The sequence below is a fragment of the Cyrtonyx montezumae genome, unplaced genomic scaffold (genome assembly GCF_038088225.1).
Source record: "Cyrtonyx montezumae isolate F1298 unplaced genomic scaffold, pur_monq_1.0 scaffold_3, whole genome shotgun sequence".
Taxonomy (NCBI): domain Eukaryota; kingdom Metazoa; phylum Chordata; class Aves; order Galliformes; family Odontophoridae; genus Cyrtonyx; species Cyrtonyx montezumae.
In genome coordinates, this window is record NW_027072034.1 from 90,392,866 (window position 1) to 90,399,031 (window position 6,166).

Consider the following 6,166-nt stretch of genomic DNA (forward strand, 5'->3'; position numbering starts at 1 on the left):
GGAGTAGTGTTTCTTTGTGGGCTTCTCTTTTTTAATCAGTTAAAGCAATTCTGTCACCTTTATCTAGAATAAGTAGAACTACATAGGATTTGTTTTTAAGTGCAGTTCTGTGCATATCTGGAATAAGCTCTGGAGACATACTCACTTCAAGATGTTGTTCAAATTTGAATAAGCTGACTTTTATCATCAAATTGCACTTCTCTAATTCAAGTGGCTGAATCTAGTCCACCACTGAAGATACTCATAATGAAAAGTTCAACTAACAATGACAAGGCCCCACAAGTTCCTTAGTCTTAGAAGGAGTCGATGTATTATTTTCCTGACTTTTAACAAAAAGAAGAAAATAACAGGAGAGAGGAACTAAGATATTCAGATACATCTACCAATGAATGGGGTGATACTGTGAACAAAGTGACTATTTCTCAAAACCATCTTAAGATACTCCCAATTACTTTGACTCTGAAATGGAACTCTCTTTCAGGTTTGATTAATTTTGTTATGAAACAAAGGGACATGTATGTCAAGGGAGCTCAGTTCTTCAGCCTGTTTGTTTTACATCCTTTCATCACAACTTACAATGGAAATGGTGATACGCACTGCCACTGTAATCAATTTTAGACTAGAAACTGTACACAGTGCAGTTCAGGATTTGGAACATATAGTGCTCTATGATGCTACTGTCTTGGACAGACACTCAAATTCTTGAGAAGTTCATGTCTCAATAAAACACCTTTGTACTAAAGAAGCCAGCAGGTATAACTGATTATCATTTAGGAATTCTTAACTAGAAGATAAACATCTCTTTAAGTCTATATTTTGATTTCTACCACACTTAATGCCCAAATGTTTATATATCATGGCAACTTGATCAAATACTTGAAATAAACTTATTAAAAAAGGCTTCATGGATCACCTCACTCAGTTCTAATGAAAAATACAGTCTACCGTGGACTTCTCCCACAGAGCACCTCACCCAGCACTGTCACACAACTTTGCAATGAAAATGTTTTTTTTTAAATTAGCTTTTCTTCCTGTAATTTCTGAAGTCCTGTAAACAAGGAAAATGTATTTTAAAATCAGTTTGCATCTAAGATGTAAAATACATCAAAAGTAGCTACTAACCTTTCTGCCTGCCTATGCACTGCTACATGAAGAGATGTTCAGTATAATGGAGCAATGTACATTTTTTTAGTATGAAATTGTCTCTTTGTTTAAAATCGTACAAAAACATAATAATTCCAATCACAATGGAAGTTTTGGGTGATGATATACTTGCTGCCAAAAAAAAACCCAAAAAACAAAAAAAAACCCACACATTAAAAAACATTGTTTCTATAGGATTGTGAGTTTAATAGCCTACACCCAAACTCATAAAAACACTTTGTAAGCATACTAGATCTGCAGTGTGATACCTTCCCCCCCCCCCCCCCCCCCCACACACACAGATTGGAGCTATTAAATCTCAGTTTCTGTTCACACAAGTTTCAATAGTTCAGTTAAAAGAAAAGGTGTTAATATACCAGAGCATTTCAAACTGTACAATTCTTTTTTCCAATGTCTTGCAGCACCGAATTCCAAATAGAATTTATCCTGAAAACCAAAGAACTTGCTAAAATTGTTACTGCTTCACAATCTCATGCCATTGTTTAGGATACAGAGTTCATGTGGCATCTTAGTTCAATTCAGGTAGAGAAATTATAATCTGCATATTTAATAAATTCCCCCAAGGTTTCAATGGGATAAATTGTTTCATTTTGCGTAGAGATTTGTTAAGCATTTTCAAATGCTACTTATCTTCAGTTACATAAGGCTACACATTTTCTGTTACTGTTTCAGTGTTATAGATCCATACTTTTTATTTGGAAACTATTTTTTCCTTTTCCAGGTTTTAAATAAAAGAAAATGCACAACCTCTCTCCATCTGCTTCACACAATAAACAAGTAACTGAGATAGAATTCTAACACAATGCCCTTTATTCATTAATTTATCAAATCAAAAATAATGTGGTTCTGATTCAACTTATATAAATAAGATAGGAGAAGAGTCTAAAATCCAAAATACATATTTTGAGTATTTGGTTTACAAAAGTCTAAGACAACTCAGTTTTTGCAGAACCAATGTGGGTAGCATTCAAGACAAGAAATACAAGAAGTAAATGTGGACATGAGACATCTCCTCTCTTCTTTTTGTGTAATTAAGATACTACTGTTCTCAGATGAATAGGCAGGAAAAGGAAACTACAACAGATAAGAAGAGCACAATAAAATTATTCGATAAATTCTCAGATACAAAAACACTAATTTTCAATGCAGTCACCACCATTAGCTAAGCATTTTAGCTAGTGATGAATGAGAGCCTGCACACACTGCTCATAAAAATTTGCACAGCAAGTCTGGAACATGGCTTGTCTTTCATGTTGCTCTCACTACTGCTAAAATCCACTGCCCACCACCTCACTGTGCTGAGATCCACTGTTTGGTCTCCAAATGTTCCAGCAAGTGTCCATAAGTGACAGTGGGAGCCATTTTTTCCACATGGCGGAATTCTTTACCACACCTTCGCTTCATATCCACTTCCATGTCATATGCCATGTTGTCTGACTGCCCCTCTGCTGCCATCTGTCACACAGCAACAAAATGTAACAGAATATTGGCAGGAACGTTCAACCTCCACCTCTGAAGTTATGGGCTCACATAATAAAATGGGAGGCATTACTTTCAGAGCAGCTCTTGTATAAAACACAGTAGTGGCTGGACTACTGTATTACAGACTAGCAGAGTAACAAGACAGTTAATGCATACATTTTAGGTACGAGGGACTAGGTAGAAAGATGTTTTGTTCAGACAGCACATCCCTTTTACTTCTTCACTGTGTTTGTAGTAATGCTATGCACAAAAACACAGTAGACGTGTCAGCTCCTGCCAGGAATATCAATGACTTCTGTGAAGTCCAGGAGACTGCCTATAGTTCACTGAATTTTCAGACACAGCCACACTTGAGTCTTAGCACTCTGTGAAATCACAAGCAGTTCTTACACCTACCCTCTTTGCTAAAGACCACATTACATTTCCCTAATAGTCTTTTTGTCCAACCCAAACAGCAGATCATGTTTAGCATCACTTTTAAATGCCAAAAGCATATCAGGACAATAAACCTCAAGAAAAATTTAGTGATAGTGAACATTTTACTTCACAATTCCTAACAGAGTTTACTAAAGACATCTTATGCCAGTGCTTGCAGCTGTTTATAAGATGCAAAACATTAGTCAGAATCCAGACAAAGCAAGTTCTTTTCCAGTTTGACCAAACGCTGAATTTCAACTTTTCTTTGGAATGTTTATATGGGAGATAAAATAAAGGTTAGGCTTCTCAACAGCACCAGTGAAACTGTGTGTCACAACTGTTTCAAAGGGCCAAGAAGTTAATTTCTGTGAGGTTTTTTTTTTCCCCATTGGAAACAGCTTATTTTTCCCTTGCAGCAAGCATGGAACTTACTTTTCCAGTTTGCAGGGGCAAGCGTTTGGATTTGAAACAAGACATCTGCTACTTGGAAGTTACAGCAGTGACCCAGTAGCCTTCCTGTTCAAATTTCAACTGGTGAAGGACAGGGTTGCCTTAGGTCAAGGCTGTCAGGAACCAGCCTTTAGGCCAGCAACCACCAGTAAAATAATTGCCCAAGGAGAGAGCCAATGTCTCCAGATACTGCACATCGTTTTATGCTCCTACTTGCTTTCCAGTCTCTGTACTGGAGGGTTGCCCTGCTTCCTAATTTAAATGTTAACTATCTTCATTCCCATTTAAAAGTAACATGAGCCCTGAGCAATTCCCTGTACCAGAAATGTACATACACACATGTGCACATAGATGTATTGAGGGATACAAACAAAAAGACTTGTGCATTTATAATATAATGTATGACACAGATCACTGATGAGAATGTACTTACTACTATAACCTGCAAATCTATTACTCTCAACTCTTCACAGCTTTTAAACTACAGCGAAGCTTTCCAATTAGGTGGTCTGTAAGAGTTATACAGGAAAATAAAGACGTGCAATTTAGTCCATGAAAACATGCTCTATATTATAAAACAAAGTTAGGTGCGTTCAAACTGGAGTTAAGATCCTAGAGTTTTAGGTATTCTACAAAATCACAGCCAAATACACAACAAAGTCTCCTTTAAACACAAACAATTTTGAGGAAGAAGTAATATGAAGTATCTAAGATGAGAGATCAAAATATCCAGTCTATGTGTGATCCAGTCTACTGCATTACACATATTCTGCTCTGTAACGCATATCATTAGTTAAAACCACAAACACAACTGAATTTGGTTACTTCCTTTCTAGCAGCTTGATTGAGCACTTACAGGATTATAAATCTTTTGTTCTTGTTCATATATTTTTTAGCAAGTACAGGAAGTGACAAAGACATTGAAAAGCAAGTTGGAAGTAGATTTTTAAAGACATTTGGCCAAACATTCTATAACCAAAGAGTCACAAAGCCAGATATGACTGGACAATTGGTATCTTTGATTTAATGGTAAGTGTTGCATGTGCTCATGAACATAGTGAATTAATCCAAGTATTGTTCTAAGCAATTCCCATTAAACAGCCAGAATGAGGAAAAAAAAAAAAGGAAACACTCAATAGAGACACTTGGATGTCTGAGCACTAAGGAGATAAGTCAGCTTTTATATGGCCTGTATTTCCTGAAACTTTCATAGAACATATATAAGCTTGGCTCAAACACTTCAAAGGGAACTCTAGAAGCCTAGAAGCTGGTTATTTTAATTTTTTTCATGAATTAGCAGCCAAACTAATGAAATGCTAATGGAATAAACTGAAAAATCTATCTCCCTTGATTTGCTGTTCTTTCTACCACTATTATTAATTCACATCCATTTTAACTACAACTTTCACAGGCACTCTAATCCATTTAAAGTCTATGATGTACAAAGGAAAAAGTGCTTTCTGTTGCAAAAAGGATTTTATTACGTGCATGTATGTTCTGAGTACATAAAGAGTGGAAAAAAGCAAGCTTTAAGATTTCCTAGAACATCTAAAGAAGTTATTCATGAGCATCTTGTACAAGACATGCCACTGCAAACACAAGTTAGTAACATATGCTTGCTAGTACACAAGTCTTTATGCAGACACTGACAAAACTAATTAAGGAAAAAATCATATTATATAGAGAATTAGAACCAAATCCCCTCTGGACTAAAGCCAAATGCTCCTCCACAAATAATACCATTCTCTAAGTCAAACTACTGCTACTTTCTCAGCGATTCCAGTTTCATGGCCATCAAAAAAACATTAGTAATTACAGTAAGCAGTACTTCAAACGAGAATTTTAAACAGTATTCTCAATCCCCCTGAATCAAGGAATAACCTGATAAATTTCAAACTTCCCAGTTTCTGATAAAACTCTACATTAATACAAACTTAAAAAGAAGGAGTCCAAAAATAACCAAGTTGGTGAATACAGAATTATGATTGGATTGTAGAACACATGCACTGCCAAAACTCAGCTACAGCACTGGAAAATTCTCATATAGAGATTAACTGCAGTAAATTCAGTTGACTTCCAAAAGCATCCTTCCAAACTACCAATATTTTGGAAATAGGAATAAATATACTGCTTAGCTGTATGTGAATAAAAAACAAGAAGAAACCCTAGCAACGAGTAAGTCAAGCTACACAGGACACACTAGAAATCAATTCACCTCTTTTGTCTTAAATAGTCTTTCATTGCTAGTTTCCTCTCAACCTGACTGGTAAGGCTGTATAATAAGCTCTTTTACAGGTATGGAATCTGTAAGTCTGATGAACAAAAGTTCCTCTACCCCTTCCAGAAAATGAAGGCTTTCTCTGTAAGGTAAAATCCTTGTAAGCTAGGGAGGTACAGTAAGAGAGTTATTCTTTCAAACTAGTACTTTTAAGGAATACTCATTTAATTGTGAGAAGGAAGTTTCTTGCAATTTCAGAGTTTCGAATCAACTCCTTTCAAATAAAATTATCAAATGTAAGACATCCATAAGGATTACTACTTCCATGCTTCTCAGCATTAATTGGGAAGCTACACATATTTCTTCCTTTCCAAATCTGAACACACAAGAAAGAACACAGGAGGCCTCAGTGTACAAAGACTCAATCCATTCCTA